This window comes from Elephas maximus, chromosome 13 (genome assembly GCF_024166365.1).
Source record: "Elephas maximus indicus isolate mEleMax1 chromosome 13, mEleMax1 primary haplotype, whole genome shotgun sequence".
Classification (NCBI taxonomy): domain Eukaryota; kingdom Metazoa; phylum Chordata; class Mammalia; order Proboscidea; family Elephantidae; genus Elephas; species Elephas maximus.
In genome coordinates, this window is record NC_064831.1 from 518,999 (window position 1) to 545,722 (window position 26,724).

Here is a 26,724-nt window from a genome sequence, read left to right on the forward strand (position 1 = left end):
TATCGTTAGGGCTCAGGGGTTTCAGGTTAGTTTTAGGGTTAAGGTTAGGGATTGCATTAGGATTAGGCTAGGTTTACGGTAAAGGGTAGTTTTACAGTTAAAGTGTGGGTTTAGGATAAGTGTTATGATTAGGGTTAGAGTTGGAGTTATTTTTAGGTTTAGGGTTAGGTGTAGGGGAAGATTTCGGTTTAGGTCCAGGTTTAGGGTTAGAGTTAGTGTTCTCTCTAGGGTCAAGGGTGCAGTTAGGGTTAGGTTAGGATTAGGCCTAGGGCTAGGATTAGGTTTAGGGTTAATTTCAGGGCTATTGTAACGGTTAAGTTTAGGGTTACAGATGGACTAGCGCTATGGTTAGAGGTAGGTTTAAGGTTAGGGTTTGGGTTAGGTTTAGGTTTAAGGTAGTGTTAGAGTTTGGATGAAGTTTAGGATAGGGTGAGGGTTATTTTTATGGTTAGGGCTAGAGTTTGGGTTTGTGTTCAGGTTAGCTTTAAGGCTAGGGTTCAGGTTAGGGTTAGGGGTTATGTTTAGGGTTAGGGTTATGTTTTGGTTTAGGGTTAGTGTGAAGTTTAGGTTAAGGGTGAGGGTTAGGATAAGAGTTAGAATTAGGGTTAGGATTATAGTTAGTGTTAGAGGTTAGATTTAGGATGCTAACGTTAGGTTTATGGTTAGGGTTGGGTTCATGTTAGAGTTAGGGTTAGATTAGGTTTAATGCTCGTGTTTGGGTTAGGGATAGGGTTACGGATAGCATTAGGTTTAGGTTTGGGGATACGGTTAGGGGTTAGGGTGAGGGTTGTGGTTAGGGTGTGGGTTAGGGTTAGGTTTACAGTTAAGGTGAGGGTTTAGGGTAAGTGTTATAGTTAGGGTTCGAGTTAGGGTTTGGGTTAGGTTTAGGGTGAAGTTTCAGTTAATAGTCAGGGTCAGGGTAAGGGTTAGGGTTAAGATTACAGTTAGGGTTAAGTTTAGTGTTAGGGTTAGGGTTAGGGTAGGGGTAAGGTTAGGGTTAAGGCTAGGTTTACAGTAAAGGGTAGGGCTAGGTTAGGGTTAGGTTTAGAGTTAGAGCTAGTACTAGGGTTTAGGGTAAGAGGTAGGGTCAGGTTTAGAGTTTTTGTTAGTTTTAGGGTGGAGTTAAGGTTAAGCTTAGCGTTAGGGTAAGTGTTAGGTTTAGGTCAGGGTTAAGGTTAGGATTAGGGTTAGGGTTAGGGAAAGGGTTAGGTGTTCGTGGGAGGGTTAGTGTTAGGTTTACACTTAAGCTGATGTTTTACAGTGTTACGGTTAGGTCAGGGTTGTAGTTAGGGTTAGGATGAGGTTTAGGTTTAGGGCTATATTTAGGGGATAGTTTAGGGTTAGGTTTAGTTTTAGGGTTAAGGTTAGGCTTAGGTTTATCTTGAAATTTATGTTAAGGATGAGGGTTAGGGTTAGCGTTAGGGTTAGGTGTTTGGGTTAAGGTTAGGGTTAGGTTTAGGGTTTGGGTTAGGGTTCGGTGTTTCGGTTAATGTTAGGGTCAGGTTTAGGGTAAGGGTTAGGGTTCGGTTTAGGATCAGGCTTAGGGTTAGGATTAGAATTAGGGTTAGTGGTTAGGGTTAGGCTTAGGGTTAAGGTTAGGTTTAGGCTAAAGATCAGGATTTGATTCCGAGTTAGGTGTTAGTGTTTCGGTTAGGTTTAGGGTAGGGTTATATTTAGGGTTAGGTTAAGAGTTAGATTTATGTTTACAGTTAAGGTGAGGGTTTTGGGTAAGTGTTACATTTAGGGTTAGGGTTAGGTTTACGGCTAGGGCTAGGGTTAGGTTTAGATTTCAGGTTACAGGTTAGGGTTAGGTTCAAGTTTATGGTAGGGTAAAGTTACGGTTAAGGTTTGGTTAGGGTTAGGGTCAGGGTTAGGATTAGGATTAGGTTTAGGGTGAGGGTTAGGGTCAGAGTTATTGTAAGGGTTAGGTTTGGGGTTACAGGTGGGTCAAGGTTAAGGTTACGGTCAGGGTTAAAGTTAGGGTGTGCTTTAGATTAGGGATAGGGTGAAGTTTAAGATAGGGTGAGGGTTAGGGTTATGGCTAAGGTTTGCTTGAGTTTTCAGGTTAGTGTTAAGGTTATGTTTAGGGTTAGGAATAAGTTTATGGGTTCTGTTTACTTTTAGGGTTAGGGGTAGATTTTAGGTTAGGGTTAAGTTCAGTGTTACGGTTAGGGTTAGGTTTACGGTTTGTGTTAGGCATTGTGGTTGGTGTGAGGATTAGGTTTAGGATTAGGGTTGGGTAGGGTTAGGATTCTGGTTATGGTAAGGTGTTAGGGATTAGAGGAGTAGTTTTGGGTTAGGGCTTGGGTGAGGGTTCCGGTTAGGCATTGTGGTTCTGGTCATGGTTAGGTTTGGTTTAGGGTTAGGGTTAGTTTTATGATTAGGTTTAGGGTTAGTGTTAGAGTTAGGGTTAGGCTTTGGTGCTAGGGGTTAGGTTTTGGGTTAGGGTTATCGTTAGGGCTTAGGTTTTCAGGTGAGTGTTAGGGTTAGGGTTAGGGATAGCATTAGGGTTAGCTTTTGGGGGTACGGTTAGGGGTTAGGTGAGGGTTACAGTTAGTATTGCAGTTAAGGTTAGGTTTTAGGGCAAGTGTTAGGATTAGGGTTAGAGTTAGAGTTAGGGTTAGGTGCAGGGTTAGGTGCAGGGTAAGTTTTAGGTTCAAGTCCTGGTTTAGGGTTAGAGTTAGTGTTCTATTTAGGGTCAAGTTTAGAGTTCGGGTTAGGTTTAGGATTAGGTCTATTGTTGGGCTTAGGATTAGGGTTAGGTTCAGAGCTATTGTAAGGCTTAGGTTTAGGGTTACAGATGGACTAGCTTTACGGTTAGAGTTAGGTTTAAGGTTAGGGTTTGGGCTAGGTTTACGTTTACGGTTATGGTTAGGGTTAGGATTTGGTTGAAGCTTTGCATAGGCTGAGGGTTACTTTTAGGGTTAGGGCTAGAGTTTGGGTTTGTGTTCAGGTTAGTGTTATGGTTAGATTTAGGGTCCAGTTTAGGGTTAGGGGTTAGGTTTAGTGTTAGGGTTAGTTTTAGGTTTAGGGTTAGTGTGAAGTTTAGGTTAAGGGTGAGAGTTAGGGTTAGGGTTAGGATTAGGGTTAGTGTTAGACGTTAGGTTTAGGGTGCTAGTTTTAGGTTTATGGTTAGGGTAGGTTTAAGTTTAGGGTGAATGTTAGGGTTAGTGTTCGATTAGGGTTACTGTTCGTGTTAGGGTTACAGTTAGGGTGAGGGATAGCATTAGGTTTAGTGTTAGGAATATAGTTAGGCGTTAGGGTGAGGGTTGGGGATATGGTGAGGGTTAGGTTTAGGTTTACAGTTAAGGTGAGGGTTTAGGGTAATTGTTATGGTTAGGGTTAGAGTTAGGGTCATGGTGAAGTTTCAGGTAATAGTGGGGTTCAGGGTTAATGTTAGATTTAGGGTTAAGGTTAGTGTTAGGGTCAGGTTTAGATTAGGGTTAAGGTAGCGGTCAGGTTAGGGTTAAGACTAGGTTTACGGTAAAGTGTAAGGCTAGGTTAGGGTTAGGTTTAGAGTTAGTGCTAGGGCTTAGGGTTAGGGTTAAGGTCAGGTTTAGAGTTATTGTTAGGTTTACGGTTAAGGTTAGGGTAGAGTTAAGGTTAAGGTTAAGTTTAAGGTTAGGGTAAGAGTTAGGTTTACGTCAGGTTTAGGGTTAGGATGAGGGATAGGGTCAGGGAAAGGGTTAGGGTTTCGTGTGAGTATTAGTGTTATGTTTACATTAAGCTGATGTTTTTGGGTGCTACAGTAAGGTTCAGGGTTAGAGTTAGGTTAGTTTAGAGTTAGGGCTAGAGTATGGTGATAGTGCTTTAGGCTTAGGTTTAGGGTGAAATTTAGGTTAAGGATGAGGGTTAGGGTTGGGGTAGGTGTTTGGATTAATGTTAGGGTCAGGTTTAGGGTTTGGGTTTAGAGTTCAGGTTAGATTCAGGGTTAGGGTTAGATTTAGGTTTAGGGTTAGGGTTAGGTTTAGTGTTAGTTTAGCTTAGGGTTAGGGTTTGAATGAAGTTAGGGTAGGTTTAGGGTTATGGTTAGGTTGAAATTTTGGTTAAGTGTGAGGGTTTGGTTTCGGGTTAGGGTTAGAGTTAGGATTAGTGGTTAAGGTTAGGTTTAGGGTTAAGGTTAGGTTTAGGCTAAGCATTAGGGTTAGAGTTAGGGTTAGTGGTTAGTGTTTCAGTTAGGTTTAGGATAGGGTTATAATTAGGGTTAAGTTTAGGGTTACGGTAAGAGTTAGATTTACGTTTACAGTTAAGGTGAGGGTTTTGCGTAACTGTTACGGTTAGGGTTAGGGCTAGGTTTAGGGTGAGAGTTGGGTTAGGGGTTAGGTTTCGGTTAAGTTTATGGTAGGCTTAAAGTTAGGGTTAAGGTTAGGTTAGGGTTACGTCAGGGTTAGGATTAGAATTAGGTTTCGGGCGAGGGTTAGTGTCAGAGTTATTATAAGGGTTAGGTTGAGGGTTACAGAAGCGCCAAGGTTAAGGTTAGGGTTAGGTTTAGGGGTAGGATTAGGGTTAAAGTTAGGGTTAGCTTTAGGTTAGGGATAGGGTGAAGTAAAGTAGGGTGAGGGTTAGGGTTATGGCTAAGGTTTGGGTTCGTTTTCAGGTTAGTGTTAAGTTTATGTTTAGGGTTAGGGTTAAGTTTATGGGTTGTGTTTAGTTTTAGGGTTAGGGTTAGATTTTAGGTTAGGGTTAAGTTAAGTGTAACAGTTAGGGTTACGATTTGTGTTAGGCATTGTGGTTGGGGTGAGTGTTAGGTTTATGGTTAGGGTTGGGTAGAGTTAGGATTATGGTTATGGTAAGGTGTTAGGGTTTAGAGGTGTAGTTTAGGGTTAGGGTTTGGGTGAGGGTTTCGGTTAGGCATTGTGGTTCTGGTCATGGTTAAGTTTGGTTCAGTGTTAGGGTTAGGTTTATGATTAGGTTTCGGGTTAGTGTTAGAGTTAGGGTGAGGGATAGTGTTAAGGTTTAGCTTAGGTTTTGGTGTTATAGGTTAGGGTTTGCGTTAGGGTTAGTGTTATCTTTATGGCTTAGGGGTTTCAGGTTAGTGTTGTGGTTAGGGCTAGGGTTAGCATTAGGGTTAGGGTTGTGGGCTACGGTTAGGGGTTAGAGTGAAGGCTACGGTTAGTTTTACAGTTAAGGTGAGGGTTTAGGGTAAGTGTTATGATTAGGGTTAGAGTTCGAGTTAGGGTTAGGTTTAGGGTTAGGGTTAGGTGTAGGGTAATATTTAGGTTTACGTCCAAGTTTAGGGTTAGAGTTAGTGCTGTATTTAGGGTCAGAGCTAGTGTTCTATTTAGGGTCAAGTTTAGAGTTAGGGTTAGGTTTAGGATTAGGATTATGTTTAGGGTTAGGGTTAGGTTCAGGGCTATTGTAAGGGTTAGGTTTAGGGTTACATTTGGACTAGCATTATGGTTAGGGTTATGTTCAAGGATAGGGTTAGGGTTAGGATTAGGGTTAGTGTTAGACGTTAGGTTTAGGGTGCTAGTTTTAGGTTTAGGGTTAGGGTAGGTTTAAGTTTAGGGTTAATGTTAGGGTTAGTGTTAGATTAGGGTTACTGTTCGTGTTAGGGGTACCGTTAGGGTTAGGGATAGCATTAGGTTTAGGGTTAGGAATATAGTTAGGGGTTAGGGTGAGGGTTGGGGATATGGTGAGGGTTAGGTTTAGGTTTACAGTTAAGGTGAGGGTTTAGGGTAATTGTTATGGTTAGGGTTAGAGTTAGGGTCATGGTGAAGTTTCAGGTAATAGTGGGGTTCAGTGTTAATGTTAGATTTAGGGTTAAGGTTTGTGTTAGGGTTAGGTTTAGGTTAGGGTTAAGGTAGCGGTCAGGTTAGGGTTAAGACTAGGTTTACGGTAAAGTGTAAGGCTAGGTTGGGGTTAGGTTTAGAGTTAGTGCTAGGGTTTAGGGTTAGGGTTAAGGTCAGGTTTAGAGTTATTGTTAGGTTTACGGTTAAGGTTAGGGTAGAGTTAAGGTTAAGTTTAAGGTTAGGGTAAGAGTTAGGTTTACGTCAGGTTTAGGGTTAGGATGGGGGATAGGGTTAGGGTTAGGGAAATGGTTAGGGTTTCGTGTGAGGATTAGTGTTATGTTTACATTAAGCTGATGTTTTTGGGTGTTACAGTAAGGTTTAGGGTTAGAGTTAGGTTAGGTTTAGAGTTAGGGCTAGAGTATGGTGATAGTGCTTTAGGCTTAGGTTTAGGGTGGAATTTAGGTTAAGGATGAGGGTTAGGGTTGGGGTAGGTGTTTGGATTAATGTTAGGGTCAGGTTTAGGGTTTTGGTTTAGAGTTCAGGTTAGATTCAGGGTTAGGGTTAGATTTAGGTTTAGGGTTAGGTTTAGTGTCAGTATAGCTTAGGGTTAGGGTTTGAATGAAGTTAGGGTAGGTTTAGGGTTATGGTTAGGTTGAAATTTTGGTTAAGTGTGAGGATTTGGTTTCGGGTTAGGGTTAGAGTTAGGATTAGTGGTTAAGGTTAGGTTTAGGGTTAAGGTTAGGTTTAGGCTAAGCATTAGGGTTAGAGTTAGGGTTAGTGGTTAGTGTTTCAGTTAGGTTTAGGATAGGGTTATAATTAGGTTTAAGTTTAGGGTTACGGTAAGAGTTAGATTTACGTTTACAGTTAAGGTGAGGGTTTTGCGTAACTGTTACGGTTAGGGTTAGGGCTAGGTTTAGGGTGAGAGTTGGGTTAGGGGTTAGGTTTCGGTTAAGTTTATGGTAGGCTTAAAGTTAGGGTTAAGGTTAGGTTAGGGTTACGTCAGGGTTAGGATTAGAATTAGGTTTCGGGCGAGGGTTAGTGTCAGAGTTATTATAAGGGTTAGGTTTAGGGTTACAGATGGGCCAAGGTTAAGGTTAGGGTTAGGTTTAGGGGTAGGATTAGGGTTAAAGTTAGGGTTAGCTTTAGGTTAGGGATAGGGTGAAGTAAAGTAGGGTGAGGGTTAGGGTTATGGCTAAGGTTTGGGTTCGTTTTCAGGTTAGTGATAAGTTTATGTTTAGGGTTAGGGTTAAGTTTATGGGTTCTGTTTAGTTTTAGGGTTAGGGTTAGATTTTAGGTTAGGGTTAAGTTAAGTGTAACAGTTAGGTTTACGAGTTGTGTTAGGCATTGTGGTTGGGGTGAGTGTTAGGTTTATGGTTAGGGTTGGTAGAGTTAGGATTATGGTTATGGTAAGGTGTTAGGGTTTAGAGGTGTAGTTTAGGGTTAGGGTTTGGGTGAGGGTTTCGGTTAGGCATTGTGGTTCTGGTCATGGTTAAGTTTGGTTCAGTGTTAGGGTTAGGTTTATGATTAGGTTTCGGGTTAGTGTTAGAGTTAGGGTGAGGGATAGTGTTAAGGTTTAGGTAAGGTTTTGGTGTTATAGGTTAGGGTTTGCGTTAGGGTTAGTGTTATCTTTATGGCTTAGGGGTTTCAGGTTAGTGTTGTGGTTAGGGCTAGGGTTAGCATTAGGGTTAGGGTTGTGGGCTACGGTTAGGGGTTAGAGTGAAGGTTACGGTTAGTTTTACAGTTAAGGTGAGGGTTTAGGGTAAGTGTTATGATTAGGGTTAGAGTTCGAGTTAGGGTTATGTTTAGGGTTAGGGTTAGCTGTAGGGTAATATTTAGGTTTACGTCCAAGTTTAGGGTTAGAGTTAGTGCTGTATTTAGGGTCAGAGCTAGTGTTCTATTTAGGGTCAAGTTTAGAGTTAGGGTTAGGTTTAGGATTAGGATTATGTTTAGGGTTAGGGTTAGGTTCAGGGCTATCGTAAGGGTTAGCTTTAGGGTTTCAGATGGACTAGTGTTATGGTTAGAGTTAGGTTTAAGGTAAGGGTTTTGCTTAGGTTTAGGTTAGGGCTAAGGTTAGGGTTAGGGTTTGGATGATGTTTAGGCTAGGGTGAGGGTTATTTTTATGGTTAGGGCTGGAGTTTGGGTTTGTGCTCATGTTACTTTTAAGGTTAGGTTTAGGGTTTGGATTAGGGTTAGGGGTTATGTTTAGGGTTAGATTTACGAACAGGGTTAGTATTAGGGTGAAGTTCAGGTTAAGTGGGAGGGTTAGGATAAGGGTTACGATTAGGGTTAGAATTATAATGTTAGACATTAGGTTTAGGGTGTTAGGTTTAGGTTCATGGTTAGGCTAGTCTTAAGTTTAAGGTTAATGTTAGGGTTAGGATTAGATTAGGGTTACTCTTCGTGTTAGAGTTAGGGTTAGGGATAAGTTTAGGGATAGCATTAGGTTTAGGGTTGGGGACACGGTTAAGGGTTAGGGTGTGTGTTAGTGTTAGTTTTACCGTTAAGGAGAGGGTTTAGGTTAATTGTTATGGTTAGGGTTAGAGTTAGAGTTAGGCTTAGGGTTAGGGTGAAGTTTCAGTTAATAGTGAGGGTTAGGGTTAAGGTTAGAGTTAGGGTTAAGGTTAGTGTCAGGGTTAGGTTTAGGGTTAGGGTTACGGTAGGGGTAAGGTTACTGTGAAGGCTAGGTTTACAGTAAAGGGTAGTGCTGGGTTAGGGTTAGGGTTACGTTTAGAGTTATTGTTAGGCTTAAGTTTAGGGTTAAGGTAGAGTTAATGTTAGGGTTAATTTTAGGGTTAGGGTAAGGGTTAGGTTTAGTTCAGGGTTAGGGCTAGGATTAGGGATAGGGTTAGGATTGGGGGATGGGTTAGGGATTCGTGTGAGGGTTAGTGTCAGGTTTACAGTTAAGCTGATGTTTTAGTTTGTTACAGTTAGGGTTAGAGTTAGAGTTAGGGTTAGGATTAGGTTTATGCTTAGGGTTAGGGTTAGGGTCAGGGTTAGCTGGAGATTTAGTGTCATGTTTAGCTTGTTTTTTTAGTTTTAGGGTTAGGCTTAGTGTGAAGTTTATTTTAATTATGAGGTTTAGGGTTAGGGGTTAGGGTTAGGTTATGTTTAGTTTTAGGTTTGGGGTTAGTGTTAGCTTTAGGGTTAGTTTTAGTTTTGGTTAGGGTTTGAATGAATTTAAGGTAGGTTTAGCGTTATGGTTAGGGTGAAATTTTGGTTAAGGGTGAGGGTTTGTTTTAGGTTTAGGGTTAGGGTTAGAGTTCGGGTGAGTGTTTAGGTTTAGGTTTAAGGTTAAGTTTAGGTTTAGGCTAATGATTAGGTTTAGAGTTAGGGTTAGGGTTTATTGATTCAGTAAGGTTTAGGGTAGGGTTCTGTTTAGGGTTAAGAATAGTGTTAGGGTAAGAGTTAGAGTTCCATTTACAGTTGAGTGTTTTGGGTGTTACTGTTAGGGTTAGGGCTAGGGTTACAGTTAGAGTTAGGGTTAGAGGTTAGGGTTAGGTGTAAGTTTATGGTAGCCTTAATGTTAGGTTAAGGTTAGGTTAGGGTTAGGGTCAGGGTTAGGATTAGGTTTAGGGTGAGGGTTAGGGTCAGAGATATTGTAAGGGTTAGGTTTAGGGTTACAAGTGGGCCATGGTTAAGGTTAGGGTTAGGTTTAGGGTTAAAGTTAGGGTTAGCTTTAGGTTAGGGATAGGATGAAGTTTAAGATAGGGTGAGGGTTAGGGTTATGGCTAAGGTTTGGGTTAGTTTTCGGGTTAGTGTTAAGGTTATGTTTAGGGTTAGGGTTAAGTTTATGGGTTGTGTTTAGTTTTAGGGTTAGGGTTAGATTTTAGGTTAGGGTTAAGTTTAGTGTAAACAGCTAAGGTTACGGTTTGTGTTAGGCATTGAGGTTGGGGTGAGGTTTAGGTTTAGGGTTAGGGTTGTGTATGCTTAGGATTATGGTTATGGTAAGGTGTTAGGGGTTAGAAGTGTAGTTTAGGGTTAGGGGTGGGTGAGGGTTCTGGTAAAGCATTGTGGTTCTGACCATGGTTAGGTTTGGTTTAGGGTTACGGTTAGGTTTATGATTAGGTTTCAGGTTAGTGTTCGAGTTAGAGTTAAGGTTTGGGTTAGGCTTTGGTGTTAGGGGTTAGGGTTTGGGTTAGGGTTAGGGTTATTGTTAGGGCTCAGGGGTTCAGGTTAGTGTTAGGGTTAGGGTTACGGATAGCATTAGGGTTAGGGTTGGGGATACGGTTAGGGGTTAGGGTGAGGGTTACGGTTACTTTTACAGTTTAGGTGAGGGTTTAGGTTAAGTGTCATCATTAGGGTTAGAGTTAGGGTTATGGTTAGGTGTAGGGCAATATTTAGGTTTAGGTGCCGGTTTAGTGTTAGAGTCAGTGTTCAATTTAGGGTCAAGGTTAGATTTAGGGTTAGGGTTAGGTTTAGGTCTAGGGTTAGGATTAGGTTTAGGGTTAGGTTCAGGGCTATTGTAAGGGTTAGGTTTAGGGTTACATTTGGACTAGCATTATGGTTAGAGTTATGTTCAAGGATAGGGTTTGGGTTAGGTTTAGGTTTAGGGTTAGGGTTTGGATGAAGTTTAGGATAGGGTGAGGGTTATTTTTATGGTTTGGGCTAAAGTTTGGTTTTGTGTTCAGCTTAGTGTTAAGGTTAGGTTTAGGGTTCGGTTTTGGGTTAGGGGTTATGTTTAGGGTTTGGGTTACGCTTTGGTTTAGGGTTAGTGTGAAGTTTAGGTTAAGGGTGAGGGTTAGGATAAAGGTTAGGAGTAGGTTTATGGTAAGGTGTTAGTGGTTAGAGGTGTAGTTTAGGGTTCGGGTTTGGGTGAGGGTTCCGGTTAGGAATTGTGGTTCTGGTCATGGTTGGGTTTGGTTTAGGTTTATGATTCGGTTTCGGGTTAGTGTTAGAGTTAGGGTGAGAGTTAGGGTTAAGGTTTGGATTAGGCTTTGGTGTTAGGGGTTAGGGTTTGTGTTAGAGTTAGGGTTATCGTTAGGGCTCAGGGGTTTCAGGTTAGTTTTAGGGTTAAGGTTAGGGATTGCATTAGGGTTAGGTTTGGGGATACGGTTAGGCGTTAGGGTGAGGGTTACGGTTAGTTTTACAGTTAGAGTGTGGGTTTAGGATAAGTGTTATGATTAGGGTTAGAGTTGGAGTTATTTTTAGGTTTAGGGTTAGGTGTAGGGGAAGATTTAGGTTTAGGTCCAGGTTTAGGGTTAGAGTTAGTGTTCTCTTTAGGGTCAAGGGTGCAGTTAGGGTTAGGTTAGGATTAGGTCTAGGGCTAGGATTAGGTTTAGGGTTAATTTCAGGGCTATTGTAAGGGTTAGGTTTAGGGTTACAGATGGACTAGCGCTATGGTTAGAGGTAGGTTTAAGGTTAGGGTTTGGGTTAGGTTTAGGTTTAAGGTAGTGTTAAAGTTTGGATGAAGTTTAGAATAGGGTGAGGGTTATTTTTATGGTTAGGGCTAGAGTTTGGGTTTGTGTTCAGGTTAGCTTTAAGGCTAGGGTTCAGGTTAGGGTTAGGGGTTATGTTTAGGGTTAGGGGTTATGTTTAGGGTTAGGGTTATGTTTTGGTTTAGGGTTAGTGTGAAGTTTAGGTTAAGGGTGAGGGTTAGGATAAGAGTTAGAATTAGGGTTAGGATTATAGTTAGTGTTAGAGGTTAGATTTAGGATGCTAACGTTAGGTTTATGGTTAGGGTTGGGTTAATGTTAGAGTTAGGGTTAGATTAGGTTTAATGTTCGTGTTTGGGTTAGGGATAGGGTTAGGGATAGCATTAGGTTTAGGGTTGGGGATACGGTTAGGGGTTAGGGTGAGGGTTGTGGTTAGGGTCTGGGTTAGGGTTAGGTTTACAGTTAAGGTGAGGGTTTAGGGTAAGTGTTATAGTTAGGGTTGGAGTTAGGGTTTGGGTTAGGTTTAAGGTGAAGTTTCAGTTAATAGTCAGGGTCAGGGTAAGGGTTAGGGTTAAGATTACAGTTAGGGTTAAGTTTAGTGTTAGGGTTAGGGTTAGGGTAGGGGTAAGGTTAGGGGTAAGGTTAGGTTTACGGTAAAGGGTAGGGCTAGGTTAGGGTTAGGTTTAGAGTTAGAGCTAGTACTAAGGTTTAGGGTAAGAGGTACGGTCAGGTTTAGAGTTTTTGTTAGTTTTAGGGTGGAGTTAAGGTTAAGCTTAGCGTTAGGGTAAGTGTTAGGTTTAGGTCAGGGTTAAGGTTAGGATTAGGGTTAGGGTTAGGGAAAGGGTTAGGTGTTCGTGGGAGGGTTAGTGTTAGGTTTACACTTAAGCTGATGTTTTACAGTGTTACGGTTAGGTCAGGGTTGTAGTTAGGGTTAGGATGAGGTTTAGGTTTAGGGCTATATTTAGGGGATAGTTTAGGGTTTTTTTTTTTAGGGTTAGGTTTAGTTTTAGGGTTAAGGTTAGGCTTAGGTTTATCTTGAAATTTATGTTAAGGATGAGGGTTAGGGTTAGCGTTAGGGTTAGGTGTTTGGGTTAAGGTTAGGGTTAGGTTTAGGGTTTGGGTTAGGGTTAGGTGTTTCGGTTAATGTTAGGGTCAGGTTTAGGGTAAGGGTTAGGGTTCGGTTTAGGATCAGGCTTAGGGTTAGGATTAGAATTAGGGTTAGTGGTTAGGGTTAGGCTTAGGGTTAAGGTTAGGTTTAGGCTAAAGATCAGGATTTGATTCCGAGTTAGGTGTTAGTGTTTCGGTTAGGTTTAGGGTAGGGTTATATTTAGGGTTAGGTTAAGAGTTAGATTTATGTTTACAGTTAAGGTGAGGGTTTTGGGTAAGTGTTACATTTAGGGTTAGGGTTAGGTTTAGGGCTAGGGCTAGGGTTAGGTTTAGATTTCAGGTTACAGGTTAGGGTTAGGTTTAAGTTTATGGTAGGGTAAAGTTACGGTTAAGGTTTGGTTAGGGTTAGGGTCAGGGTTAGGATTAGGATTAGGTTTAGGGTGAGGGTTAGGGTCAGAGTTATTGTAAGGGTTAGGTTTGGGGTTACAGGTGGGTCAAGGTTAAGGTTACGGTCAGGGTTAAAGTTAGGGTGTGCTTTAGATTAGGGATAGGGTGAAGTTTAAGATAGGGTGAGGGTTAGGGTTATGGCTAAGGTTTGCTTGAGTTTTCAGGTTAGTGTTAAGGTTATGTTTAGGGTTAGGAATAAGTTTATGGGTTCTGTTTACTTTTAGGGTTAGGGGTAGATTTTAGGTTAGGGTTAAGTTCAGTGTTACGGTTAGGGTTAGGTTTACGGTTTGTGTTAGGCATTGTGGTTGGTGTGAGGATTAGGTTTAGGATTAGGGTTGGGTAGGGTTAGGATTCTGGTTATGGTAAGGTGTTAGGGATTAGAGGAGTAGTTTTGGGTTAGGGCTTGGGTGAGGGTTCCGGTTAGGCATTGTGGTTCTGGTCATGGTTAGGTTTGGTTTAGGGTTAGGGTTAGTTTTATGATTAGGTTTAGGGTTAGTGTTAGAGTTAGGGTTAGGCTTTGGTGCTAGGGGTTAGGTTTTGGGTTAGGGTTAGGGTTATCGTTAGGGCTTAGGTTTTCAGGTGAGTGTTTGGGTTAGGGTTAGGGATAGCATTAGGGTTAGCTTTTGGGGGTACGGTTAGGGGTTAGGTGAGGGTTACAGTTAGTATTGCAGTTAAGGTTAGGTTTTAGGGCAAGTGTTAGGATTAGGGTTAGAGTTAGAGTTAGGGTTAGGTTTAGGGTTAGGTGCAGGGTAAGTTTTAGGTTTAAGTCCTGGTTTAGGGTTAGAGTTAGTGTCCTATTTAGGGTCAGGTTTAGAGTTCGGGTTAGGTTTAGGATTAGGTCTATTGTTGGGCTTAGGATTAGGGTTAGGTTCAGAGCTATTGTAAGGCTTAGGTTTAGGGTTACAGATGGACTAGCTTTACGGTTAGAGTTAGGTTTAAGTTAGGGTTTGGGCTAGGTTTACGTTTACGGTTATGGTTAGGGTTAGGATTTGGTTGAAGTTTAGCATAGGCTGAGGGTTACTTTTAGGGTTAGGGCTAGAGTTTGGGTTTGTGTTCAGGTTAGTGTTATGGTTAGATTTAGGGTCCAGTTTAGGGTTAGGGGTTATGCTTAGTGTTAGGGTTAGTTTTAGGTTTAGGGTTAGTGTGAAGTTTAGGTTAAGGGTGAGAGTTAGGGTTAGGGTTAGGATTAGGGTTAGTGTTAGACGTTAGGTTTAGGGTGCTAGTTTTAGGTTTATGGTTAGGGTAGGTTTAAGTTTAGGGTTAATGTTAGGGTTAGTGTTAGATTAGGGTTACTGTTCGTGTTAGGGGTACCGTTAGGGTTAGGGATAGCATTAGGTTTAGGGTTAGGAATATAGTTAGGGGTTAGGGTGAGGGTTGGGGATATGGTGAGGGTTAGGTTTAGGTTTACAGTTAAGGTGAGGGTTTAGGGTAATTGTTATGGTTAGGGTTAGAGTTAGGGTCATGGTGAAGTTTCAGGTAATAGTGGGGTTCAGGGTTAATGTTAGATTTAGGGTTAAGGTTTGTGTTAGGGTTAGGTTTAGGTTAGGGTTAAGGTAGCGGTCAGGTTAGGGTTAAGACTAGGTTTACGGTAAAGTGTAAGGCTAGGTTGGGGTTAGGTTTAGAGTTAGTGCTAGGGTTTAGGGTTAGGGTTAAGGTCAGGTTTAGAGTTATTGTTAGGTTTACGGTTAAGGTTAGGGTAGAGTTAAGGTTAAGGTTAAGTTTAAGGTTAGGGTAAGAGTTAGGTTTACGTCAGGTTTAGGGTTAGGATGAGGGATAGGGTTAGGGTTAGGGAAATGGTTAGGGTTTCGTGTGAGGATTAGTGTTACGTTTACATTAAGCTGATGTTTTTGGGTGTTACAGTAAGGTTTAGGGTTAGAGTTAGGTTAGGTTTAGAGTTAGGGCTAGAGTATGGTGATAGTGCTTTAGGCTTAGGTTTAGGGTGGAATTTAGGTTAAGGATGAGGGTTAGGGTTGGGGTAGGTGTTTGGATTAATGTTAGGGTCAGGTTTAGGGTTTTGGTTTAGAGTTCAGGTTAGATTCAGGGTTAGGGTTAGATTTAGGTTTAGGGTTAGGTTTAGTGTCAGTATAGCTTAGGGTTAGGGTTTGAATGAAGTTAGGGTAGGTTTAGGGTTATGGTTAGGTTGAAATTTTGGTTAAGTGTGAGGGTTTGGTTTCGGGTTAGGGTTAGAGTTAGGATTAGTGGTTAAGGTTAGGTTTAGGGTTAAGGTTAGGTTTAGGCTAAGCATTAGGGTTAGAGTTAGGGTTAGTGGTTAGTGTTTCAGTTAGGTTTAGGATAGGGTTATAATTAGGTTTAAGTTTAGGGTTACGGTAAGAGTTAGATTTACGTTTACAGTTAAGGTGAGGGTTTTGCGTAACTGTTACGGTTAGGGTTAGGGCTAGGTTTAGGGTGAGAGTTGGGTTAGGGGTTAGGTTTCGGTTAAGTTTATGGTAGGCTTAAAGTTAGGGTTAAGGTTAGGTTAGGGTTAGGGTCAGGGTTAGGATTAGAATTAGGTTTCGGGCGAGGGTTAGTGTCAGAGTTATTATAAGGGTTAGGTTTAGGGTTACAGATGGGCCAAGGTTAAGGTTAGGGTTAGGTTTAGGGGTAGGATTAGGGTTAAAGTTAGGGTTAGCTTTAGGTTAGGGATAGGGTGAAGTAAAGTAGGGTGAGGGTTAGGGTTATGGCTAAGGTTTGGGTTCGTTTTCAGGTTAGTGATAAGTTTATGTTTAGGGTTAGGGTTAAGTTTACGGGTTCTGTTTAGTTTTAGGGTTAGGGTTAGATTTTAGGTTAGGGTTAAGTTAAGTGTAACAGTTAGGTTTACGAGTTGTGTTAGGCATTGTGGTTGGGGTGAGTGTTAGGTTTATGGTTAGGGTTGGTAGAGTTAGGATTATGGTTATGGTAAGGTGTTAGGGTTTAGAGGTGTAGTTTAGGGTTAGGGTTTGGGTGAGGGTTTCGGTTAGGCATTGTGGTTCTGGTCATGGTTAAGTTTGGTTCAGTGTTAGGGTTAGGTTTATGATTAGGTTTCGGGTTAGTGTTAGAGTTAGGGTGAGGGATAGTGTTAAGGTTTAGGTAAGGTTTTGGTGTTATAGGTTAGGGTTTGCGTTAGGGTTAGTGTTATCTTTATGGCTTAGGGGTTTCAGGTTAGTGTTGTGGTTAGGGCTAGGGTTAGCATTAGGGTTAGGGTTGTGGGCTACGGTTAGGGGTTAGAGTGAAGGTTACGGTTAGTTTTACAGTTAAGGTGAGGGTTTAGGGTAAGTGTTATGATTAGGGTTAGAGTTCGAGTTAGGGTTATGTTTAGGGTTAGGGTTAGCTGTAGGGTAATATTTAGGTTTACGTCCAAGTTTAGGGTTAGAGTTAGTGCTGTATTTAGGGTCAGAGCTAGTGTTCTATTTAGGGTCAAGTTTAGAGTTAGGGTTAGGTTTAGGATTAGGATTATGTTTAGGGTTAGGGTTAGGTTCAGGGCTATCGTAAGGGTTAGCTTTAGGGTTTCAGATGGACTAGTGTTATGGTTAGAGTTAGGTTTAAGGTAAGGGTTTTGCTTAGGTTTAGGTTAGGGCTAAGGTTAGGGTTAGGGTTTGGATGATGTTTAGGCTAGGGTGAGGGTTATTTTTATGGTTAGGGCTGGAGTTTGGGTTTGTGCTCATGTTACTTTTAAGGTTAGGTTTAGGGTTTGGATTAGGGTTAGGGGTTATGTTTAGGGTTAGATTTACGAACAGGGTTAGTATTAGGGTGAAGTTCAGGTTAAGTGGGAGGGTTAGGATAAGGGTTACGATTAGGGTTAGAATTATAATGTTAGACATTAGGTTTAGGGTGTTAGGTTTAGGTTCATGGTTAGGCTAGTCTTAAGTTTAAGGTTAATGTTAGGGTTAGGATTAGATTAGGGTTACTCTTCGTGTTAGAGTTAGGGTTAGGGATAAGTTTAGGGATAGCATTAGGTTTAGGGTTGGGGACACGGTTAAGGGTTAGGGTGTGTGTTAGTGTTAGTTTTACCGTTAAGGAGAGGGTTTAGGTTAATTGTTATGGTTAGGGTTAGAGTTAGAGTTAGGGTTAGGGTTAGGGTGAAGTTTCAGTTAATAGTGAGGGTTAGGGTTAAGGTTAGAGTTAGGGTTAAGGTTAGTGTCAGGGTTAGGTTTAGGGTTAGGGTTACGGTAGGGGTAAGGTTACTGTGAAGGCTAGGTTTACAGTAAAGGGTAGTGCTGGGTTAGGGTTAGGGTTACGTTTAGAGTTATTGTTAGGCTTAAGTTTAGGGTTAGGGTAGAGTTAATGTTAGGGTTAATTTTAGGGTTAGGGTAAGGGTTAGGTTTAGTTCAGGGTTTAGGCTAGGATTAGGGATAGGGTTAGGATTGGGGGATGGGTTAGGGATTCGTGTGAGGGTTAGTGTCAGGTTTACAGTTAAGCTGATGTTTTAGTTTGTTACAGTTAGGGTTAGAGTTAGAGTTAGGGTTAGGATTAGGTTTATGCTTAGGGTTAGGGTTAGGGTCAGGGTTAGGTGGAGATTTAGTGTCATGTTTAGGTTGTATTTTTAGTTTTAGGGTTAGGCTTAGTGTGAAGTTTATTTTAATTATGAGGTTTAGGGTTAGGGGTTAGGGTTAGGTTATGTTTAGTTTTAGGTTTGGGGTTAGTGTTAGCTTTAGGGTTAGTTTTAGTTTTGGTTAGGGTTTGAATGAATTTAAGGTAGGTTTAGCGTTATGGTTAGGGTGAAATTTTGGTTAAGGGTGAGGGTTTGTTTTAGGTTTAGGGTTAGGGTTAGAGTTCGGGTGAGTGTTTAGGTTTAGGTTTAAGGTTAAGTTTAGGTTTAGGCTAATGATTAGGTTTAGAGTTAGGGTTAGGGTTTATTGATTCAGTAAGGTTTAGGGTAGGGTTCTGTTTAGGGTTAAGAATAGTGTTAGGGTAAGAGTTAGAGTTCCATTTACAGTTGAGTGTTTTGGGTGTTACTGTTAGGGTTAGGGCTAGGGTTACAGTTAGAGTTAGGGTTAGAGGTTAGGGTTAGGTGTAAGTTTATGGTAGCCTTAATGTTAGGTTAAGGTTAGGTTAGGGTTAGGGTCAGGGTTAGGATTAGGTTTAGGGTGAGGGTTAGGGTCAGAGATATTGTAAGGGTTAGGTTTAGGGTTACAAGTGGGCCATGGTTAAGGTTAGGGTTAGGTTTAGGGTTAAAGTTAGGGTTAGCTTTAGGTTAGGGATAGGATGAAGTTTAAGATAGGGTGAGGGTTAGGGTTATGGCTAAGGTTTGGGTTAGTTTTCGGGTTAGTGTTAAGGTTATGTTTAGGGTTAGGGTTAAGTTTATGGGTTGTGTTTAGTTTTAGGGTTAGGGTTAGATTTTAGGTTAGGGTTAAGTTTAGTGTAAACAGCTAAGGTTACGGTTTGTGTTAGGCATTGAGGTTGGGGTGAGGTTTAGGTTTAGGGTTAGGGTTGTGTATGCTTAGGATTATGGTTATGGTAAGGTGTTAGGGGTTAGAAGTGTAGTTTAGGGTTAGGGGTGGGTGAGGGTTCTGGTAAAGCATTGTGGTTCTGACCATGGTTAGGTTTGGTTTAGGGTTACGGTTAGGTTTATGATTAGGTTTCAGGTTAGTGTTCGAGTTAGAGTTAAGGTTTGGGTTAGGCTTTGGTGTTAGGGGTTAGGGTTTGGGTTAGGGTTAGGGTTATTGTTAGGGCTCAGGGGTTCAGGTTAGTGTTAGGGTTAGGGTTACGGATAGCATTAGGGTTAGGGTTGGGGATACGGTTAGGGGTTAGGGTGAGGGTTACGGTTACTTTTACAGTTTAGGTGAGGGTTTAGGTTAAGTGTCATCATTAGGGTTAGAGTTAGGGTTATGGTTAGGTGTAGGGCAATATTTAGGTTTAGGTGCCGGTTTAGTGTTAGAGTCAGTGTTCAATTTAGGGTCAAGGTTAGATTTAGGGTTAGGGTTAGGTTTAGGTCTAGGGTTAGGATTAGGTTTAGGGTTAGGTTCAGGGCTATTGTAAGGGTTAGGTTTAGGGTTACATTTGGACTAGCATTATGGTTAGAGTTATGTTCAAGGATAGGGTTTGGGTTAGGTTTAGGTTTAGGGTTAGGGTTTGGATGAAGTTTAGGATAGGGTGAGGGTTATTTTTATGGTTTGGGCTAAAGTTTGGTTTTGTGTTCAGCTTAGTGTTAAGGTTAGGTTTAGGGTTCGGTTTTGGGTTAGGGGTTATGTTTAGGGTTTGGGTTACGCTTTGGTTTAGGGTTAGTGTGAAGTTTAGGTTAAGGGTGAGGGTTAGGATAAAGGTTAGGAGTAGGTTTATGGTAAGGTGTTAGTGGTTAGAGGTGTAGTTTAGGGTTCGGGTTTGGGTGAGGGTTCCGGTTAGGAATTGTGGTTCTGGTCATGGTTGGGTTTGGTTTAGGTTTATGATTCGGTTTCGGGTTAGTGTTAGAGTTAGGGTGAGAGTTAGGGTTAAGGTTTGGATTAGGCTTTGGTGTTAGGGGTTAGGGTTTGTGTTAGAGTTAGGGTTATCGTTAGGGCTCAGGGGTTTCAGGTTAGTTTTAGGGTTAAGGTTAGGGATTGCATTAGGGTTAGGTTTGGGGATACGGTTAGGCGTTAGGGTGAGGGTTACGGTTAGTTTTACAGTTAGAGTGTGGGTTTAGGATAAGTGTTATGATTAGGGTTAGAGTTGGAGTTATTTTTAGGTTTAGGGTTAGGTGTAGGGGAAGATTTAGGTTTAGGTCCAGGTTTAGGGTTAGAGTTAGTGTTCTCTTTAGGGTCAAGGGTGCAGTTAGGGTTAGGTTAGGATTAGGTCTAGGGCTAGGATTAGGTTTAGGGTTAATTTCAGGGCTATTGTAAGGGTTAGGTTTAGGGTTACAGATGGACTAGCGCTATGGTTAGAGGTAGGTTTAAGGTTAGGGTTTGGGTTAGGTTTAGGTTTAAGGTAGTGTTAAAGTTTGGATGAAGTTTAGAATAGGGTGAGGGTTATTTTTATGGTTAGGGCTAGAGTTTGGGTTTGTGTTCAGGTTAGCTTTAAGGCTAGGGTTCAGGTTAGGGTTAGGGGTTATGTTTAGGGTTAGGGGTTATGTTTAGGGTTAGGGTTATGTTTTGGTTTAGGGTTAGTGTGAAGTTTAGGTTAAGGGTGAGGGTTAGGATAAGAGTTAGAATTAGGGTTAGGATTATAGTTAGTGTTAGAGGTTAGATTTAGGATGCTAACGTTAGGTTTATGGTTAGGGTTGGGTTAATGTTAGAGTTAGGGTTAGATTAGGTTTAATGTTCGTGTTTGGGTTAGGGAGAGGGTTAGGGATAGCATTAGGTTTAGGGTTGGGGATACGGTTAGGGGTTAGGGTGAGGGTTGTGGTTAGGGTGTGGGTTAGGGTTAGGTTTACAGTTAAGGTGAGGGTTTAGGGTAAGTGTTATAGTTAGGGTTGGAGTTAGGGTTTGGGTTAGGTTTAAGGTGAAGTTTCAGTTAATAGTCAGGGTCAGGGTAAGGGTTAGGGTTAAGATTACAGTTAGGGTTAAGTTTAGTGTTAGGGTTAGGGTTAGGGTAGGGGTAAGGTTAGGGGTAAGGTTAGGTTTACGGTAAAGGGTAGGGCTAGGTTAGGGTTAGGTTTAGAGTTAGAGCTAGTACTAAGGTTTAGGGTAAGAGGTAGGGTCAGGTTTAGAGTTTTTGTTAGTTTTAGGGTGGAGTTAAGGTTAAGCTTAGCGTTAGGGTAAGTGTTAGGTTTAGGTCAGGGTTAAGGTTAGGATTAGGGTTAGGGTTAGGGAAAGGGTTAGGTGTTCGTGGGAGGGTTAGTGTTAGGTTTACACTTAAGCTGATGTTTTACAGTGTTACGGTTAGGTCAGGGTTGTAGTTAGGGTTAGGATGAGGTTTAGGTTTAGGGCTATATTTAGGGGATAGTTTAGGGTTTTTTTTTTAGGGTTAGGTTTAGTTTTAGGGTTAAGGTTAGGCTTAGGTTTATCTTGAAATTTATGTTAAGGATGAGGGTTAGGGTTAGCGTTAGGGTTAGGTGTTTGGGTTAAGGTTAGGGTTAGGTTTAGGGTTTGGGTTAGGGTTAGGTGTTTCGGTTAATGTTAGGGTCAGGTTTAGGGTAAGGGTTAGGGTTCGGTTTAGGATCAGGCTTAGGGTTAGGATTAGAATTAGGGTTAGTGGTTAGGGTTAGGCTTAGGGTTAAGGTTAGGTTTAGGCTAAAGATCAGGATTTGATTCCGAGTTAGGTGTTAGTGTTTCGGTTAGGTTTAGGGTAGGGTTATATTTAGGGTTAGGTTAAGAGTTAGATTTATGTTTACAGTTAAGGTGAGGGTTTTGGGTAAGTGTTACATTTAGGGTTAGGGTTAGGTTTAGGGCTAGGGCTAGGGTTAGGTTTAGATTTCAGGTTACAGGTTAGGGTTAGGTTTAAGTTTATGGTAGGGTAAAGTTACGGTTAAGGTTTGGTTAGGGTTAGGGTCAGGGTTAGGATTAGGATTAGGTTTAGGGTGAGGGTTAGGGTCAGAGTTATTGTAAGGGTTAGGTTTGGGGTTACAGGTGGGTCAAGGTTAAGGTTACGGTCAGGGTTAAAGTTAGGGTGTGCTTTAGATTAGGGATAGGGTGAAGTTTAAGATAGGGTGAGGGTTAGGGTTATGGCTAAGGTTTGCTTGAGTTTTCAGGTTAGTGTTAAGGTTATGTTTAGGGTTAGGAATAAGTTTATGGGTTCTGTTTACTTTTAGGGTTAGGGGTAGATTTTAGGTTAGGGTTAAGTTCAGTGTTACGGTTAGGGTTAGGTTTACGGTTTGTGTTAGGCATTGTGGTTGGTGTGAGGATTAGGTTTAGGATTAGGGTTGGGTAGGGTTAGGATTCTGGTTATGGTAAGGTGTTAGGGATTAGAGGAGTAGTTTTGGGTTAGGGCTTGGGTGAGGGTTCCGGTTAGGCATTGTGGTTCTGGTCATGGTTAGGTTTGGTTTAGGGTTAGGGTTAGTTTTATGATTAGGTTTAGGGTTAGTGTTAGAGTTAGGGTTAGGCTTTGGTGCTAGGGGTTAGGTTTTGGGTTAGGGTTAGGGTTATCGTTAGGGCTTAGGTTTTCAGGTGAGTGTTAGGGTTAGGGTTAGGGATAGCATTAGGGTTAGCTCTTGGGGGTACGGTTAGGGGTTAGGTGAGGGTTACAGTTAGTATTGCAGTTAAGGTTAGGTTTTAGGGCAAGTGTTAGGATTAGGGTTAGAGTTAGAGTTAGGGTTAGGTTTAGGGTTAGGTGCAGGGTAAGTTTTAGGTTTAAGTCCTGGTTTAGGGTTAGAGTTAGTGTCCTATTTAGGGTCAGGTTTAGAGTTCGGGTTAGGTTTAGGATTAGGTCTATTGTTGGGCTTAGGATTAGGGTTAGGTTCAGAGCTATTGTAAGGCTTAGGTTTAGGGTTACAGATGGACTAGCTTTACGGTTAGAGTTAGGTTTAAGTTAGGGTTTGGGCTAGGTTTACGTTTACGGTTATGGTTAGGGTTAGGATTTGGTTGAAGTTTAGCATAGGCTGAGGGTTACTTTTAGGGTTAGGGCTAGAGTTTGGGTTTGTGTTCAGGTTAGTGTTATGGTTAGATTTAGGGTCCAGTTTAGGGTTAGGGGTTATGCTTAGTGTTAGGGTTAGTTTTAGGTTTAGGGTTAGTGTGAAGTTTAGGTTAAGGGTGAGAGTTAGGGTTAGGGTTAGGATTAGGGTTAGTGTTAGACGTTAGGTTTAGGGTGCTAGTTTTAGGTTTATGGTTAGGGTAGGTTTAAGTTTAGGGTTAATGTTAGGGTTAGTGTTAGATTAGGGTTACTGTTCGTGTTAGGGGTACCGTTAGGGTTAGGGATAGCATTAGGTTTAGGGTTAGGAATATAGTTAGGGGTTAGGGTGAGGGTTGGGGATATGGTGAGGGTTAGGTTTAGGTTTACAGTTAAGGTGAGGGTTTAGGGTAATTGTTATGGTTAGGGTTAGAGTTAGGGTCATGGTGAAGTTTCAGGTAATAGTGGGGTTCAGGGTTAATGTTAGATTTAGGGTTAAGGTTTGTGTTAGGGTTAGGTTTAGGTTAGGGTTAAGGTAGCGGTCAGGTTAGGGTTAAGACTAGGTTTACGGTAAAGTGTAAGGCTAGGTTGGGGTTAGGTTTAGAGTTAGTGCTAGGGTTTAGGGTTAGGGTTAAGGTCAGGTTTAGAGTTATTGTTAGGTTTACGGTTAAGGTTAGGGTAGAGTTAAGGTTAAGGTTAAGTTTAAGGTTAGGGTAAGAGTTAGGTTTACGTCAGGTTTAGGGTTAGGATGAGGGATAGGGTTAGGGTTAGGGAAATGGTTAGGGTTTCGTGTGAGGATTAGTGTTACGTTTACATTAAGCTGATGTTTTTGGGTGTTACAGTAAGGTTTAGGGTTAGAGTTAGGTTAGGTTTAGAGTTAGGGCTAGAGTATGGTGATAGTGCTTTAGGCTTAGGTTTAGGGTGGAATTTAGGTTAAGGATGAGGGTTAGGGTTGGGGTAGGTGTTTGGATTAATGTTAGGGTCAGGTTTAGGGTTTTGGTTTAGAGTTCAGGTTAGATTCAGGGTTAGGGTTAGATTTAGGTTTAGGGTTAGGTTTAGTGTCAGTATAGCTTAGGGTTAGGGTTTGAATGAAGTTAGGGTAGGTTTAGGGTTATGGTTAGGTTGAAATTTTGGTTAAGTGTGAGGGTTTGGTTTCGGGTTAGGGTTAGAGTTAGGATTAGTGGTTAAGGTTAGGTTTAGGGTTAAGGTTAGGTTTAGGCTAAGCATTAGGGTTAGAGTTAGGGTTAGTGGTTAGTGTTTCAGTTAGGTTTAGGATAGGGTTGTTAGATTTACGTTTACAGTTAAGGTGAGGGTTTTGCGTAACTGTTACGGTTAGGGTTAGGGCTAGGTTTAGGGTGAGAGTTGGGTTAGGGGTTAGGTTTCGGTTAAGTTTATGGTAGGCTTAAAGTTAGGGTTAAGGTTAGGTTAGGGTTAGGGTCAGTGTTAGGATTAGAATTAGGTTTCGGGCGAGGGTTAGTGTCAGAGTTATTATAAGGGTTAGGTTTAGGGTTACAGATGGGCCAAGGTTAAGGTTAGGGTTAGGTTTAGGGGTAGGATTAGGGTTAAAGTTAGGGTTAGCTTTAGGTTAGGGATAGGGTGAAGTAAAGTAGGGTGAGGGTTAGGGTTATGGCTAAGGTTTGGGTTCGTTTTCAGGTTAGTGTTAAGTTTATGTTTAGGGTTAGGGTTAAGTTTATGGGTTCTGTTTAGTTTTAGGGTTAGGGTTAGATTTTAGGTTAGGGTTAAGTTAAGTGTAACAGTTAGGTTTACGAGTTGTGTTAGGCATTGTGGTTGGGGTGAGTGTTAGGTTTATGGTTAGGGTTGGTAGAGTTAGGATTATGGTTATGGTAAGGTGTTAGGGTTTAGAGGTGTAGTTTAGGGTTAGGGTTTGGGTGAGGGTTTCGGTTAGGCATTGTGGTTCTGGTCATGGTTAAGTTTGGTTCAGTGTTAGGGTTAGGTTTATGATTAGGTTTCGGGTTAGTGTTAGAGTTAGGGTGAGGGATAGTGTTAAGGTTTAGGTAAGGTTTTGGTGTTATAGGTTAGGGTTTGCGTTAGGGTTAGTGTTATCTTTATGGCTTAGGGGTTTCAGGTTAGTGTTGTGGTTAGGGCTAGGGTTAGCATTAGGGTTAGGGTTGTGGGCTACGGTTAGGGGTTAGAGTGAAGGTTACGGTTAGTTTTACAGTTAAGGTGAGGGTTTAGGGTAAGTGTTATGATTAGGGTTAGAGTTCGAGTTAGGGTTATGTTTAGGGTTAGGGTTAGCTGTAGGGTAATATTTAGGTTTACGTCCAAGTTTAGGGTTAGAGTTAGTGCTGTATTTAGGGTCAGAGCTAGTGTTCTATTTAGGGTCAAGTTTAGAGTTAGGGTTAGGTTTAGGATTAGGATTATGTTTAGGGTTAGGGTTAGGTTCAGGGCTATCGTAAGGGTTAGCTTTAGGGTTTCAGATGGACTAGTGTTATGGTTAGAGTTAGGTTTAAGGTAAGGGTTTTGCTTAGGTTTAGGTTAGGGCTAAGGTTAGGGTTAGGGTTTGGATGATGTTTAGGCTAGGGTGAGGGTTATTTTTATGGTTAGGGCTGGAGTTTGGGTTTGTGCTCATGTTACTTTTAAGGTTAGGTTTAGGGTTTGGATTAGGGTTAGGGGTTATGTTTAGGGTTAGATTTACGAACAGGGTTAGTATTAGTGTGAAGTTCAGGTTAAGTGGGAGGGTTAGGATAAGGGTTAGGATTAGGGTTAGAATTATAATGTTAGACATTAGGTTTAGGGTGTTAGGTTTAGGTTCATGGTTAGGCTAGTCTTAATTTTAAGGTTAATGTTAGGGTTAGGATTAGATTAGGGTTACTCTTCGTGTTAGAGTTAGGGTTAGGGATAAGTTTAGGGATAGCATTAGGTTTAGGGTTGGGGACACGGTTAAGGGTTAGGGTGTGTGTTAGTGTTAGTTTTACCGTTAAGGAGAGGGTTTAGGTTAATTGTTATGGTTAGGGTTAGAGTTAGAGTTAGGGTTAGGGTTAGGGTGAAGTTTCAGTTAATAGTGAGGGTTAGGGTTAAGGTTAGAGTTAGGGTTAAGGTTAGTGTCAGGGTTAGGTTTAGGGTTAGGGTTACGGTAGGGGTAAGGTTACTGTGAAGGCTAGGTTTACAGTAAAGGGTAGTGCTGGGTTAGGGTTAGGGTTACGTTTAGAGTTATTGTTAGGCTTAAGTTTAGGGTTAGGGTAGAGTTAATGTTAGGGTTAATTTTAGGGTTAGGGTAAGGGTTAGGTTTAGTTCAGGGTTAGGGCTAGGATTAGGGATAGGGTTAGGATTGGGGGATGGGTTAGGGATTCGTGTGAGGGTTAGTGTCAGGTTTACAGTTAAGCTGATGTTTTAGTTTGTTACAGTTAGGGTTAGAGTTAGAGTTAGGGTTAGGATTAGGTTTATGCTTAGGATTAGGGTTAGGGTCAGGGTTAGGTGGAGATTTAGTGTCATGTTTAGGTTGTATTTTTAGTTTTAGGGTTAGGCTTAGTGTGAAGTTTATTTTAATTATGAGGTTTAGGGTTAGGGGTTAGGGTTAGGTTATGTTTAGTTTTAGGTTTGGGGTTAGTGTTAGCTTTAGGGTTAGTTTTAGTTTTGGTTAGGGTTTGAATGAATTTAAGGTAGGTTTAGCGTTATGGTTAGGGTGAAATTTTGGTTAAGGGTGAGCGTTTGTTTTAGGTTTAGGGTTAGGGTTAGAGTTCGGGTGAGTGTTTAGGTTTAGGTTTAAGGTTAAGTTTAGGTTTAGGCTAATGATTAGGTTTAGAGTTAGGGTTAGGGTTTATTGATTCAGTAAGGTTTAGGGTAGGGTTCTGTTTAGGGTTAAGAATAGTGTTAGGGTAAGAGTTAGAGTTCCATTTACAGTTGAGTGTTTTGGGTGTTACTGTTAGGGTTAGGGCTAGGGTTACAGTTAGAGTTAGGGTTAGAGGTTAGGGTTAGGTGTAAGTTTATGGTAGCCTTAATGTTAGGTTAAGGTTAGGTTAGGGTTAGGGTCAGGGTTAGGATTAGGTTTAGGGTGAGGGTTAGGGTCAGAGATATTGTAAGGGTTAGGTTTAGGGTTACAAGTGGGCCATGGTTAAGGTTAGGGTTAGGTTTAGGGTTAAAGTTAGGGTTAGCTTTAGGTTAGGGATAGGATGAAGTTTAAGATAGGGTGAGGGTTAGGGTTATGGCTAAGGTTTGGGTTAGTTTTCGGGTTAGTGTTAAGGTTATGTTTAGGGTTAGGGTTAAGTTTATGGGTTGTGTTTAGTTTTAGGGTTAGGGTTAGATTTTAGGTTAGGGTTAAGTTTAGTGTAAACAGCTAAGGTTACGGTTTGTGTTAGGCATTGAGGTTGGGGTGAGGTTTAGGTTTAGGGTTAGGGTTGTGTATGCTTAGGATTATGGTTATGGTAAGGTGTTAGGGGTTAGAAGTGTAGTTTAGGGTTAGGGGTGGGTGAGGGTTCTGGTAAAGCATTGTGGTTCTGACCATGGTTAGGTTTGGTTTAGGGTTACGGTTAGGTTTATGATTAGGTTTCAGGTTAGTATTCGAGTTAGAGTTAAGGTTTGGGTTAGGCTTTGGTGTTAGGGGTTAGGGTTTGGGTTAGGGTTAGGGTTATTGTTAGGGCTCAGGGGTTCAGGTTAGTGTTAGGGTTAGGGTTACG